At 34.3% G+C, this 16,262-nt stretch overlaps 1 protein-coding gene across 2 annotated transcripts in view; it reads right to left on the bottom strand.

Moving 5' to 3' along the window:
* LOC105234165 (abnormal spindle-like microcephaly-associated protein homolog) overlaps positions 1-16,262 on the bottom strand; it is a 347,510-nt gene that overhangs the window by 267,256 nt on the left and 63,992 nt on the right. The gene's annotated exons all lie outside the window — the stretch shown is intronic.

Below are 16,262 nucleotides of genomic sequence, written 5' to 3'. Positions count from 1 at the left end.
AGATTCTGTGATGTAACAGATAGCTGTGGAGAAACATTAAGGAGTTTAGATATTGAAGAAGAACACGAGTATAGTATAATAGTGATAGAGAAAATGACTGAGTTTTGTTTGAAGATGACGAGGTTGACGTTTGTGTGGAAACAAAGGACAAAGATGTTAGTGAAGAACTTTGTCAGGGATTGAAGACATGTGCTGTTAAATAACACATCCCAAGAGAGTTCAACAGACCTTTTGCAAACCTTACATAGAGCAAGTATTAAAAGCCTGACGTTAAGTGCAAAGACTACATCCGAAGGTAGTAAAAATTAGATATGTAGCTTCTTCTTCTTCTTCTTAATTGGCGCAGACACCGCTTACGCGATTATAGCCGAGTTGACAACAGCGCGCCAGTCGTTTCTTCTTTTCGGTACGTGGCGTCAATTGAATATTCCAAGCGTAGCCAGGTCCATCCAACGGAGTGGTGGTCTTCCTCTTCCTCTGCTTCGAATATTTTCAGAGCTGGAGTGTCTTGCAAGAAAACGGAGTTAAAGTAGGATCTATGCAGAATTTAAAGGAGTTAAGTGTTAGGCTTTTTGCATGTGACGCACCAGCTCGCAGATTTTTGTAACTGGTGTAAGTCACAAGCCGGGAAGAATTGCTTCTCTAAATGCCTTCGGGAAAAGATTTATAAAGAATAGAGAATTTAGGAATGATAGTTCTTTTATGATTAGATTAGATATAAGTCATCATTTAATCGAACTTAAGCAGAATGAAAATTTGCTAGAATCTGTATATATTCACATGGTTTCTCAATTTCCGTTAGAACCCATGCATTTAGTTGATTTATTGGTTACTAAAAAACTTCTCCAGTTGCTTGTTAAGAGAAGGAACGTAACAAAAATTAATAAGAATATTGTATATTAACAACTACGCTCTCTCTGAAATTTTCGGACACAGTAGAGATGTGGACAAAATAAGCAACTGTAAGTCAACAGTCAGTTTTTATTATATTCGGGTTTATTTCTGTTAAAATATAGCTTACTGGGCAATTTATATTATAATTTTCTTTTGCTACAATCCGGTTTTCGCCTTCTAAGTTGCGCAGAATCCACTCTTGCTTATGAAATGTTGAAAGAATTTGTTAAGTTATTTAGTAATTTTTAGGGAGAACATTTAGTTAGTTTCTGCATTGTCTCTTGCATTTAATTGATTGCGTTCAAAAATAGGGGCATCCAGATAATTTTTCGGCATAAATAATTTTTTTTAATCATATGTAATATATGAAAATAACTATTAATAACCCCAATAAGATTTTGCAGCAATTATACTTATATTCAAGAATAGAAGAAAGAAGAAATTTTACGGATTCTGGCAAATTTTTTTTTTTTTTGCTATAAAATATGATATTCGAAAATATTCAACGAAAAAAAACAACCAGATACTTTTGGTTGTGTTATTTTAACAAAAGTTGGTGGTGTTTTTAGAAAGCCTTTGACGTCCTCATCTGGATTAGGTTAGGTTATTTAGAATTAAAGTATTTCTATATCCCAATAGGGATATATTACATAATTTATCTTATAATTTTACATAGATAAATGGATTTTTCATTTTTGGTGTACAATGAGGATTGTTGCAAGACATCGAGATGGGAAAACGAATTTATTTTATGTATTTCATTCTAATAATTGTATTCTTCTTTATAGAAGAAGAAAAGAGCCGTTTTTACATCGCCGAACCACCCAATTTGAACCCAATAAAAATGCAAATACTTCGATAATACTGCAGGAAATTTTGGAAACCCTTAATAGGATGGAATCTCGGCAAAAGGAAATAGTAAAACGGAAATAGTGAAATAGAATTATAATATTTTAAAATTATTTAATACTTATTTTAAATTTCGGATGTGGTGAGTGAGGAGCAACTTCTGTTACAAAGCTTGCTTTCCGTGTCGTCAGAAAAAACACCATTGAAGGTGGGGAGCACCTTATATACAAAGCTCACGCTGACGCTATGGTAAGTTTGCCTTTCTTTCCATATAACGGGTGATTTTTTTGAGGTTAGGATTTTCATGCATTAGTATTTGACAGATCACGTGGGATTTCAGACATGGTGTCAAAGAGAAAGATGCTCAGTATGCTTTGACATTTCATCATGAATAGACTTACTAACGAGCACCGCTTGCAAATCATTGAATTTTATTACCAAAATCAGTGTTCGGTTCGAAATGTGAAAATCCGCTTTTTTATCGACAAATTTTGTTCAGCGATGAGGCTCATTTCTGGTTGAATGGCTACGTAAATAAGCAAAATTGCCGCATTTGGGGTGAAGAGCAACCAGAAGCCGTTCAAGAACTGCCCATGCATCCCGAAAAATGCACTGTTTGGTGTGGTTTGTACGCTGGTGGAATCATTGGACCGTATTTTTTCAAAGATGCTGTTGGACGCAACGTTACGGTGAATGGCGATCGCTATCGTTCGATGCTAACAAACTTTTTGTTGCCAAAAATGGAAGAACTGAACTTGGTTGACATGTGGTTTCAACAAGATGGCGCTACATGCCACACAGCTCGCGATTCTATGGCCATTTTGAGGGAAAACTTCGGACAACAATTCATCTCAAGAAATGGACCCGTAAGTTGGCCACCAAGATCATGCGATTTAACGCCTTTAGACTATTTTTTGTGGGGCTACGTCAAGTCTAAAGTCTACAGAAATAAGCCAGCAACTATTCCAGCTTTGGAAGACAACATTTCCGAAGAAATTCGGGCTATTCCGGCCGAAATGCTCGAAAAAGTTGCCCAAAATTGGACTTTCCGAATGGACCACCTAAGACGCAGCCGCGGTCAACATTTAAATGAAATTATCTTCAAAAAGTAAATGTCATGAACCAATCTAACGTTTCAAATAAAGAACCGATGAGATTTTGCAAATTTTATGCGTTTTTTTTTTTTTAAAAAGTTATCAAGCTCTTAAAAAATCACCCTTTATATTGATAATTATACAAGTATATTTATAGGCGGCCATCATCTTCCAAATAAAATCTAACAAGGGGTTGTGATTAAATGAGTTAAAAATCCATCCACTCTACCCGGTAAAACTGGCGCTTAATAACAAGACAGCTTAATGCACCACAGCTGATGACACTACAACACAATACCAATATAACAAATGGACAATGGAGCAATGGACAACGGGAAAGCTCATTCAATTCGTTCTACACAAGCCGCCCATCCACAATCGTTTCATACACTTTTGCTTCGATCGTCATCATTCCACCCGCGGATAACTTTAAATATTGTACTTTTTAAATAAAGTGGGAGTGGGTTTATAGTTATATATTTTTTTAGTTTAACTAGACGATAATTTAATGCCAAAGATAATAAACTTTGCCCCAATTCCATACGACGTTAGTTTTTTTTTCTATCCTGCCCACCAATTAATAAAAATCGTACAAATGAAAAACCGAGAAATCCCGCGTCAAAGTTTTCGCTTTCTGCCCAAACGCTCATATATCTGCTATACGCTCGGTCACTATTTTTCTTCTAGCTTCGCAAATATTTCAAATTCTCATCTAAAACTTTGAGGACATATTCTTAGATTATTTTTAAAGAGATTTAAGCAAGAAAAAAAATCGATTTTTTGAAGCTTCTAAATCAGGCTCCCACCTTATCTGCGATATAAAACCGGGAAAAAATTAATTTAATTAAAAACAGTGGACCTCACTCTAGGCAAATATTAAAATATTTTGATACGTTCACTTATTTAATAATTAATGTTTTATATACATATGTATAATAGCTGCATCGGCAAGTATGTATACATAAAATTTTAGGTATTAAATATTACGTTATTTTCGGTAACAACAGATATAAGCAAATTAGGCGTAATTTTAAGAAGTATTATAGTAGTATTTTTATACTCTTGTAACCCGTTGTTACAGAGTATTATAGTATAGTTCACCTAACGGTTGTACGTATCACATAAAACTGAACGAGATAGATATAGAGTTATATACAAGTTGTATATATAAATGATCAGGGTGACGAATAAAGTTGAAATCCGGTTGACTGTCTATCTTTCCTTCCGTCTGTCCGTGCAAGCTGTAACTTGAGTAAAAATTGAGATATCTTGATGAAACTTGGTATGCAGGTGAATATTTGACGACCCAATTTATTGGGGAATACAAACCACTGGTCACTTACACTCGCGCGAGTGTTTAAAATGAAAAAAGTTATATGTTTAAAAAGTATATTTTATTCAAAGTTATCCGTTTGCATTACAATGGTTTGCTTACGAGTATTAATATATCGCGCTGAAGGATGTGTTGGACCGCTGTCGGCGCGGGTGGAAGGATGACGACCGAAAGCAAGTGGGAATTCCGCGGCGCAGTACAGAAGAGAAAGTATGAAACGATTGTGTCCGGGCGGCTTGTCTAGAACGAATTGTATCTGCTTTCTCCTTGTCCATCCTTTTTTATGAGTGGGTGTATAAGTATGGTGAGTTGTGTTGGTGTCATCAGCTGTGGTGAACCAAGCTATCTTATTAGGGTGAGTCAGTTTTCCCGAGTAGAGTGGGCGGATGCTTAACTCATTTAAACATCCTGGGCCCCCTAGGCGAATATTTTGCCTAGTATTGCGTATATACAAGTATGTTGCATTTATGTATTTCGGCGTACTGCTGGTAGAGTAGCCAAAGCGCGGAATACGTTCTGACAGCAGATGGAGTTGTAATACATTCGTATTTATCCGTGTGTGTAGAGAACGGATTTTGGTTTTAAACATGCCACATATATTTGAATGTGCATTTTAATATGCGGGTAGGTGCTTAAGAGAAGCAACTATATTTGCGGGTTTATTTGATTTGACTGACAACCTTTTGTGTTTGCGGTTTTTTGTTTTATCGTTTTATTAAGTGGATTATTTGTTATTTGCCTTTTCTGTGCGATCGGCAATTGTTTGCATTTAATTTATTCTGGGCTTATGAAGGATAGTAACTCCACGCCTGGCTCAGATATAGCCAGAATGGGTACTCCTTAGCCCTGGAGTTCGGACTGTGACAATAGAGGGATCTTGCGAGAGAGTGGCCGGTAATTGCGAACGGCTTCATTAGAATTAAAATTTTTTAAGTGGGATGTTCATGCTTTACAACAGATTCTCACCAACTACCCTTATGAGGAGCGCTTATGTAGGGGATATCGCTATTATCTGCTTTTTTTAGTTTTTTTTCTATTTTACAATTTAGGCCTCTGTGGGGCAATATTGTATGAAAAGTGTCGATTTTTTTGTGTTTTTACTTTTCGAGACACTTTTGTTTTATTTTATGTTTAAGTGCATATGCACTAATTTGGCGTTTAGTAGCCCGCCACCGCTCTAGGATTTATTCAGGATTGTTTTTTTTTTCCGTTATTGGCGAAAGCCATCCTGCGGGGTCGAAAAGTAACATATATTTGAGTTTTTAATATTGTTAGACCGAAATTTTACTTTGTTTTTCCTACCAATATGTGAGGTATTGGAAAATTGTGGCTCTAGTGGTAGTCGTACGACGTACCGGCCATTATTTGGTCGAGTAGTTGTGGCTTTGGAGAAGTCTTCACAATACTGACCTTCGAGAGTTTTGTTTATTATAGGGAGAATTTTTCTTGGCTTTTGAAATTTCCTTAATTGTGAATTAAGGCATTTGTTATTATAGTGACCTTTTTTTGGTATGGTGGTAACTAGTTTTGAAACTGGTCCACTTTGTGTTTCGCTGTGCAGCGTTTGAACTTTTTGTGCCTTTGAGCAACATGGTGTCTCTTGGCTATTTTTAAAATTTTGGTTTTCTGGATTTGTGTTTGCAATTAATCCCGTGGTTCTTGATTTATTAGCGCTTTTATAGGGTGAGATGGGATAGTTATTAAAGTGCAACATAGAATGATGCCTTTTGTGGCAATAGATGCAATTGAATTTTCTTTTGCAATTTTTATATGTGTGCGCATGTGAGAGGCAATTTGTGCAAAGTCTTTTTGACCTGACAAAATTATTTCGTTCGTTAACTTTTAAGTCTTTAAACTTTTCGCAAGATATAAGCCTATGCCCTCTTTTACATAGTTCGCATGACGTTTGTTTTCTTTGTTCTGATATGAACGTTTGCGTTTTGTAATAGCTTTTGATTAAATTTTTGTTGCTTCTAGCTTGGGGTCTATTTAAGCTTCCGTTTTGGTCGTGTTTGTTCTTAGTTCTGAGTATTTTTTCTTCTAACCTTTCCGCAATTTCATATTGGGTGGTGAGAAAATCTTTCATTTGTTGCCACGTTGGGCACTTTCTTCGTGATGAGAGCGATTGCTCCCATAGAAGTAACGACTTTTCTGGTAATGCGGCGGTGCAAATGTTTACCAGAATTGGGTCCCAGCTGTCTGTGGGAATATTTAATGTCGATAGAATCGACAAACAATTTGAAACAGTGGATTATAGTCTTACAAATTCTTCACTTGTTTCTTTCTTGATTTTAGGCAAGTTTAATAATGTCGTTACTTGCTTATCGACCAGTATTCTTTGGTTTTCATATCTCGCTTTAAGAGCTTCCCAAGCAAAATTGAAATTTTCGTCATTGAGAGCGAACTGTTTGACTATTATGCCTGCTTGACCTTTTGTTTTGTAACGGAGGTGATACAATTTTTGCGCTTGTGATAATTGAGGATGGTTTATGTACACGGCCGTGAACATGCCCCGGAAGGACGGCCATTCTTCATAACCTCCGTAAAAGGTATCTGTGTCACATGCGGGCAACTCGAGTTGGATGCCTGAACTTGGCTTCTGACTGTATTCTTGTGGCAGCTCTACTCTACTGTGGGGAGTAGGTGCAATTGCTGTTATTAGCTTTAATTGATCGGAGATCATAGCTTTCGTTTCTTCATATTGGTCCAAGCAGTTTTCGTAAATATCGTAAGCAGATAATTTAAAATTTTGTGGTAGATCTGAATCGTCAGAATCTACAATCGCGTCATAAGCCGCTTGGAGGCGAATCCAAAAATTTTTTAGATTTTGATTTTTTATTTCTAGTAACGATTCCGAGTTTTCGTGAATCGGTGAGGAGGCAAATCTAGTGCAGTATCTTATTAAACTGTCACTTTGTGAAATGAATTTAGCAACCTGATTTGAGCGTGTAGCTCCTGCAGGTGTATTTTGATTGGTGTCGTTATTAACCATTTTTGCGAAACAATATTTTTTATTTATATTTTAGTTCGAAAATATATTTGAATAATGAACTGTTATTAAAAACCGCGCTTTTTATTAATTACAATATTTGATGTCCGAATGATTTTTATTTAGGTACACCCTAATACTTGGACTTGTATGTGCTTATGTTTTGTGCAATTAAGACAGTGGTCGGCATGAGAGGATCTGTCACTGTGTTGGTGAGCACGAAAAAAAAGTAGCCCAGTGAGAAATTGGAATTAAAATCAAGCAAATTTTATAAATAATTAATAGTATAATGAAAATTAACAAAATGTCTTTTAAGGATATATTCCCTTTTGTCTTTTAAAGACTTGGAACATAAAAGGCACCAAAGGCATTTAATATCATAAAATATTTCTCGCAGGACATATTTGGTTTTGCGCTATAGTCTTGCACGATGTTAATTCGTTGCTGGCTCGACAACGACTGAACGATAGAGCGTAAGCGTACGTGTGAAGTTAGTTTGCACAATTGTGCTAAGAAATGCCGACCACTGAATTAAGAGCTCGTTGAAGAGATCAATGCGCTATTTACATAAGTATGCACGAATTGTTTGTGTGATTTTATGATAAAGTTTTTGTTCTTAAGCAATTGAGAGCTCGTTAAAGAGATCAATTCGCTTTGTGCCTAAGTATGCACGAACTGTTAGTATGTATTTCTGATTTATTTTCTTAAGCAATTGAGAGCTCGTTAGAGAGATCAATTCGCTTTTGTACGCAATCCTGCTTGTTTTTGTTTGCCAAAAAACAAGGGGTATTGCCGGATGTTTGCCGATGTGGGCTTTGAGTATAATTATGTAATGTATAGGAATATAGGTGCAATTGTAGGTGTACCAATGATATATTTATGTGTATATAATGTTCATAAACTTAGTTATATTTTGTGAAACTGATTCTTTTTTTTTTTTGTATTTGCACCAAATTAACGTATTTTGTGAGTTTAATTACCGTTCCGTTTAGTTATTTACGGAAATTATGAGAACTTTTGTCTTTGAAAATTAAATAAGATTTAATAATTTGATATGTCGTACCCAGTGTAGGGTGTGCAATCATATGCTGTTTCGTAAATAAACTTATTTTGTTTTTGTTTGGTAATTACTTGGCAGATTGTATGTCTTATGCTTGAGTATACTTGTACTTATGTTTTTTCGCACAGGCGAGAGAGAGAAAAACGGGAATGGAAAAAAGGTATTCTCCTTTGTTAAAAAATTACATAAGCACTTTTGTATGTAAGTATGTGCATGAATAGAATATTCTTTTTTGCCTTCTATTGTTTTTTTTTTATGTTATGTATCTAATTTATGTTGTATATTAACCAAGCGGATTTTTTATTACAGGTTTTATAATATGATTACATATATAAAACTGTAACGTTAGGCATACATACAAACGTGAATAAAATGCAACAATAATAAATGGAAACGATACAACTCACTTTATCTTCCCGCAAGGATTTTTTGGGGGGTATAATACATATGTGTCATTGTATACATAAATGAGAATTATCGCCAATCCCTCTTCTGACAGTCTTCCAATTGGCTGGCTTCTTCGTTTCTCCTCCTGTGCTCCAGCTACCTTCTCATACTTTTTTGTTTGTTTGTATATTTGTTTTAATTATCGCGCCCGTTTGTTTTTTTCCTTTTTTTTTTTTTTTGTTGGTGCTTTAGTTTTTCGCGCCCGATTTATCGTTTGTTCTTAGGTTTTTTTTTTTTTTGTTTATTGAAATTGTTTTGTATATTTTGTTTTGTAAGTTTATGCTCTTGTCACTGCAGCTTTGTTTTTTTTTTTTTCTCTCGTAGCACTGCACTTTTTTTTTTTTTTGTTTTTGTTCGTTTGTTGACACTGTTTGCTTGTTTAATTTTGTAAATGCACTCCTGTTTTCCTTTTCTCCACTCTCTTCACAGTCATACGTACATATATGTATCGTTTTTTTTTTTTCTTTTTGGTTTGTTTGTGAACTGCACCTTCGTTGATTTCTTTTTTGTTTATTAAGTACATATGTATATGTATTTATGTATGTTATTTAGGGATGTTGTTATTTTTTTGAGTTTTGTTCAGTTGGTCACTGCACTTTGTTGCACTGCACTGATTTTTGTTTTGTTTTAGTTTTAGTTTGTGGTTTGTACCGTCTTTCTTTTTTTTAATTTTGTCACCAAAATTTTAATTTTTTTTTCTTTGACGTAACCAATAGTGCCATTCGGAATGGCTCGAAGGACCATGAATATTTGACGACCCAATTTATTGGGGAATACAAACCACTGGTCACTTACACTCGCGCGAGTGTTTAAAAATGAAAAAAAATATATATTTAAAAAGTATATTTTATTCAAAGTTATCCGTTTGCATTACAATGGTTTGCTTACGAGTATTAATATATCGCGCTGAAGGATGTGTTGGACCGCTGTCGGCGCGGGTGGAAGGATGACGACCGAAAGCAAGTGGGAATTCCGCGGCGCAGTACAGAAGAGAAAGTATGAAACGATTGTGTCCGGGCGGCTTGTCTAGAACGAATTGTATCTGCTTTCTCCTTGTCCATCCTTTTTTATGAGTGGGTGTATAAGTATGGTGAGTTGTGTTGGTGTCATCAGCTGTGGTGAATCTAGCTATCTTATTAGGGTGAGTCAGTTTTCCCTAGTAGAGTGGGCGGATGCTTAACTCATTTAAACAGCAGGTTCCTTAATACAAAATTGTTGTTCGTAGATGGGCGTAATCAGAACACTACCACGCTCACAAATCGCCATTAACCGAAAACCTATAAAGTGTTATAACCAAGCACTAAATTAAGATATAAAACTGTAATTTGGCACAGGAGATCGCACTAGCAAGGATACAAATTTTTGTAAAAGTGGGCGTAGGGCAGCCTTCTAATATGTTTAATGTGCATATCTCCTAAACCACTTAGGCGACAACAACCTAATTCAGCCAGCCATTAATATTACAAAAACTCCTATAGTGTGAAAATGGATTAAATCGGATAAAACTCCGCTCACTCCCCATGTAATAGTACTGTTCAAAACTACTGAAAGCTCGATAAATCGATAAGTATATGCTCCAGAAACACAAAAATTTTCCGCGGATTAGTTTGAGAAAGCTTTATGGGAGCCGAAATGAAAATTGGACGATGGGCGTGGCACCACCTACTTTTTTGTGAAATCCCATATCTCGGGACCCGACAAATGACAATAATAACGACCCGACTATGTAGAGAAAATCGAGCGAAATCGAGCAATAAACACGCCTACTTCCCATATGGCACAATTTTAAATTACACTTGATTCGTTCAGATTCCAGTAAACAAATCATAGAGAAATTAATATGACGTGATAAAACTTTGCACGAATAATGTCCTTGTTGTGTTCCACTCTATGACCAAAATATGTTTAAATCCAATAAAACTGTTCAACCCCTTAGATACCGAATATTTAGTCCCCGGTGCCTATAGTTGAAATCGGGCAATGTGTGTTATATGTCTATAATTGAAATTAAGGGATAAGCCTTCTCTTATAATGGCATGTCTGTATGTCAAAAATTGATTGAATCGGACCAATACTTCCCTTACCCCCATACACTTACAATAAATATCTTCGAACTTCCGGATGACTTTGTACCGCATATATCGGCCAATATGTGAGTTATCTCACTGGAAATAAGATAACGTGTGTTACACATAACATTGTATCTTTGTGCCAAAAAAAGGAAATTTGAACAAAAACTTGAAGGGTAAATATTCCACACAAGTGCACACAGATATTTCGGACGTACAAATGAACACATTTATTTAATATACAAAAATTAATACCACTTTTCGCTGCAATTTTATAACTTAAGAAGAGGCCACCCTATCCCAACCAAATTTTCAGGCTGTAGCTTAGGATCCAGCTCGCAAGAAATGTAAAAACTTCACATAAAAAAAAACGTTTAAGAAATGGTCAAGAAAAATTTACCCCAGGAAATTTTCTTAGACTAGTTTATGGCTCTCAAGAAATGTAGTATTATTTTTAAAAACACTTTTTTAATAAAATGCCTATATGGTAATCCTGGTTTTGCAAAGAAACATTAAATCCACAATTATTTATTTAAGGAAAATCAAAGTAATTATTAAATTCATCCTACCGTGCGATTCTGTACTGTGATACACTCTCAAGTCTCTAAATTTGAGATTTTAAGTTAGAGACAATTTTTGAGACTTGAAACGATTTTGCAATTCTGTAAGTGACAGTCAGAAAATCTATAACATTTCATTATTCAAGGATGTTTTTACACTTAAATGAAAATAAATATGTCGATAACAAATATTTATTAAATTTTCTTTAACATAGTCAAAAAACAAATTATCAATAAAAATAAAAATGTACGTTGACTTTGTTTCATAATATTTACGAAATTTATGTAAAATTGATTTATCTATGGACACAAAAATGCATGGACACAAAAATGCTAAATGCAAAAAATAAACTGGTTAATCGGCAAGAAATCACCATCATCAAATAAAATCCTAGTCTACAACCAAACGTTAAAGCCCATTTGGACAAACGGAATTCAACATGCGCTGCACCGTTTACATCGAAGCGGAGCAAACATTTTAAAACAAAGTTTTGCGAAAAATTGTAAATGCCCCGTGGTATATACGAATTCCGATTTACCTCATCGTGATCTCCGCATAAAAAGGGTTCGGCATCGAAACATGCTACAAGGTTACAAAAACGTAAACGCTGAAGCCCGACAACTGGGAGAGACTAGAAATAGCAGGCGCAGACTGCAAAGAACAACGTTTCATGGTCTTTTAAGCAAATAACAAATATTGTAATATTTAGTTTTTAAAACAAAGTAAATGTAAAATTAAAACCATATCTTTGCTACGTTTCGATAAAAAAAAATTACATATTGTAAGCATATACATATGTATGTATATTAGAAAAAGCAGTACAACCACCAGTCACTACATTGACATCTTTTCTCGAATTATGCAAAACTGATGCATTTGCGATAAATTTGTTATATTAGGGGTATTCTCTTGCTCTTGCAAGATTGCAGATTGCAAAAATACTACACCGAAATATACAAGGGCACGAGAGCACCCATTGCAGAATCTAGTGATATATGAGCGACTGATTCAGTCAATTTATTGTAAATGACTACTGTGCAAGACTATTGTGAATTGGCGCACCTTCTGCATACATTTTTAACAAAACAAACTGTAACAAAACTTTATAATTTAAATAGAAATTATAAAATCTAATTAAAATTTACCTTTCTCAACAATTTAACGACGTTATATGTCATTATGTAAAATGGCAACTATAACAGGGTTGCAATTTTATTTTTGCGTGACATTGCACGCTAATATACACGGGTTTTGGTCTGACATATTTCACAGCCCTTGCAAATATTTTTCTGCGTGTGTTTGTTGTTGTGCCGTTGTAAATTTGCAATGCTTGCACCGTGCACCGGGTTTTGCAAGAGCAAGAGAATACCCCTATTGTGAACTACCTAAGCTTTTTACATGAAATGTGCCTTCGCACTAATTTCAAAAACGTAAACAAGGAACAGCAATCGATCTGGCATTTTCCAAACAGATGGGAGAGGAAGAATATATACAGTTCCTCTAAATAATGCTGAGTGTTTTTAATTGCGATTGTTATTAATTAAAGTCAAAAGCCCAGAATCTTTTCAAGATTTGAGAGCAGTCAACGCACATAGGTCTATTATTGAAAACTAGCTGGCCAAAAGTCCATTTTTTTAATAAAAGGTTATCAATATACGTACAATGGAAAGGGAAATATAATATGTAGCCTAGTAATAAGAGTTAACCACTTTCACCCATCAAACATGCACTGTGTGCTTGGGCCCGCACGTCAAAACTTGATCTTCTAATATTTAATTTTGTGATCTCAATTGTCGAAGTTGGAGAATCATTTTTTTGTGCTTTCTAATTATTATTTCGAAAATATTATGATGAATTTTATTAATTCACGTAAAATTTTCTATATTCTATAGTATTTCAAAAGCCTTAACTTCATTTCATAGTAACAGTTCAATTTCGAAGCAGGGTATGTAGCAATATATTTTTTTTGTTAATTTTCTTGCTAAAATTAAAATTATGTAGTTATATTCTCGTCTCCTGTCGCATGACAATTTTTATAATTTTTAATAATAGACATATTAGGTTAAAAGTTTTTTAAGATTGGAAGTCGTAAAGAAATAAAAGAATATTTTTTGAAGTGAAACTTCTTTAGAATCGTTGTGATTTCAAATCGGATGCAGCGGAAAAAACGGCAGGTAAGACAGAGAACGTAAAGTATAGAGAAGGTGCAAATCGAAATCTGTATGATGGTTCGATTGCGCGGCTAACGGAGCTGATAGAATCAAAATAGGGAATTCGCCGTTCTCGCTGCTATTTAGCAGAATTGAGCACGTGCTGTGGCAGAAATATATGTAAAATGACTGAGAATAAATAAAGAGAATTGCTTTGTAGAAAAATATACAAAGTCACACAGAGAATGTAAAAAAGCATTCTCTGAGTGACTTACATATGCATGCTTATATTGTATTATATGAACCATTGTCACATATGCGTGATTATTTTGTGTTATAAGAACCATTGTTTTCCGAAAAATGGTAAAAATTTTATGTGATAAAATTAAATAAAAAATAATTTTAAATAAATTATTATTTCAAACATTACATTAATTTCGACTACAGTAATACCCCGGACTTACGCGATAGGTGGGTCCGAGCGGTTGCCGTGTAAGTCGAATTCGCGTAAGTCGGGGTTCAACGTTGCATATAAATACATATAAAGTTTGTTTAATCGGGACCAGAGTTTAAAGAAAACAATAATTTAGAAGAAACATGTTTAATAAAGTGTAGGATAATAAAAAAATATTACATTGTTATGAATAAAGTAAGCTAAACCGAAGTTATTTTGATGTCGAAGGCTTCATATATTCTAACAGTGTTGCCTGACGAGTTAAATTTTTCTTCTTTTCACGTAAAATTTCCTCGTAGCATACCAGTAATTTTTTTATCCCTCGTTTTGTAGTAGAAATGCGTTCTTCATTAGAATCAATTTTTTCTAAAATTTGTAACCCCTTTTCAATTGAATTGAGCCCTTCTGTTAAGTTTGCAATTGTCATTTGATTTACCGATTCAACTGGGTCTAGCGAATCAGTTTGGTCAATATCTTGCTCATACTTACGCATTTCTATAACCTCGTCAATTGTTAGCTCTTGATTGTGTGAATCTAGCAATTCTTGAACGTCATCATTATCGACCTCTAAATTTAATTGCTTGGCGATATCGACCACTTCTTCTATTATGCTATCGATTTGTTCAGGATCTGAAATGGTTTCTCCTTGGATTTCAGAGGTGAAAAAAAATGGACACAGATTTTAGAATTGCCTAAATAGCATTCTTAATTCGCGCGGCAATCAAAATGAAAAACCGCGTATCTTCGAATTCGCGTAAAACGGGGTAGCGTAAGTCGGGGTATTACTGTATTATAAAATGAACTTAAATGTGCTCATATAAACACTTCCATTCATTCCTTTCATTTCTTCAAAAAAATTAATGACCTTCATGCATATGCATATTCGCATTATTTCGTTATCATTTCCATATTTGTACCAATAGAATTTCTATGGCATATACATATGTACATACATACTTATATTATTTCTTTGGCACATTTATGTTTATGAAAGCAAATGCGAGCCATATACATATGTACATACATACATACATTCATAATAACAAGTGCCGCACGCATCTTTTGGCATCTCCTTTGTCACAACATTGACAGAAGATCCAAGCTGTGCCGAAAAAAATAAACGAATGGCCGCCGATTGTCACCCCTTCCCTTGCCCCTGTAGCAGCTTCGCCATCCAACGTGCGTAAATATGTATGTATGTATACGTATGAGCATGAATACATATCGACGCAGATTTTTGTCACGGAAAAATATTTTAGACAAATGCTCCTATGTTGCCACTTTTCTCACTTCTTAGAACAAACACCAGAAGATGCTCAATTTATGATTTTTAGCTTTTGCCATAAAATAAAAGGCAAAAATTAAAAATAAATTTTGCCGAGATTTGAACTTTCGAAAATGTGTAAAAAAAAGTCACTCCTCTTAATATTAATATTAAGAGCTCATCTTTTGAGTGACTTTTTTTACACATTTTCGAAAGTGTTGACCCTGTTTTTCAGTTGAAAAAAAAGGTTGCCTCAGAATGACACACCCTAATACATACATTTATATGAGCAGATAATAAGATTATGATATGAGCATGTGCAGAGACATAAGATTAATATGATACAAGATGTGCATACATACATATGTTTACATTGTTGTGATAAATTTAATTTCTATTAGTAAGGAATATAATACAAATATATTTAGGGTATACTAAATTATGTAAAAATCAAATAAAATTATTAAATATGCAAGTCCAAATTGACTATAAATATTATTATGTATGTGGCTAAATGAGCCTCAGTCAGAGAACATAAAACATAGAGAAGGTGAAGGTTCGACAGCGAACATTTCATAGGATTGTGAAACGGAATTCACCTCACAACCTCAGAATTCACGATGTGAAATGTTAACATTTTTAGCAGTTCTCTCACATACTCATACAGAGAATATGAAGAGAAGTAAATATATGTATGTATGCATGCTCCTTATGATACTCCCAACAACAGAATTGTGATATTTTTATGCTTCAATTGTTGCTTTTAACTTGGGAATCGCAATGTATGCAAATATGCATGCTTTTGCGTTTTGCTGCCGGCATTTCCATATTGGCATGTAAAAATAATTATAATATGAGTGTAATTTTGTATGAATACATAATAATATTTATAGTCAATTTGGACTTGCATATTTAATAATTTTATTTGATTTTTACATAATATACTATACTATAAATATTTTTGTATTATATTTCTTGCTAATAGAAATTAAATTTATGACAATAATATATACATATGTATGTACATCTTCTATCATATTAATTTTATGTATCTGCACATGCTCATATGAATGCATGTATTCAAATCATAATTTTATC

The sequence above is a fragment of the Bactrocera dorsalis genome, chromosome 2, assembly GCF_023373825.1.
Source record: "Bactrocera dorsalis isolate Fly_Bdor chromosome 2, ASM2337382v1, whole genome shotgun sequence".
Taxonomy (NCBI): domain Eukaryota; kingdom Metazoa; phylum Arthropoda; class Insecta; order Diptera; family Tephritidae; genus Bactrocera; species Bactrocera dorsalis.
This window is presented reverse-complemented; position numbering and strand designations above follow the sequence as displayed.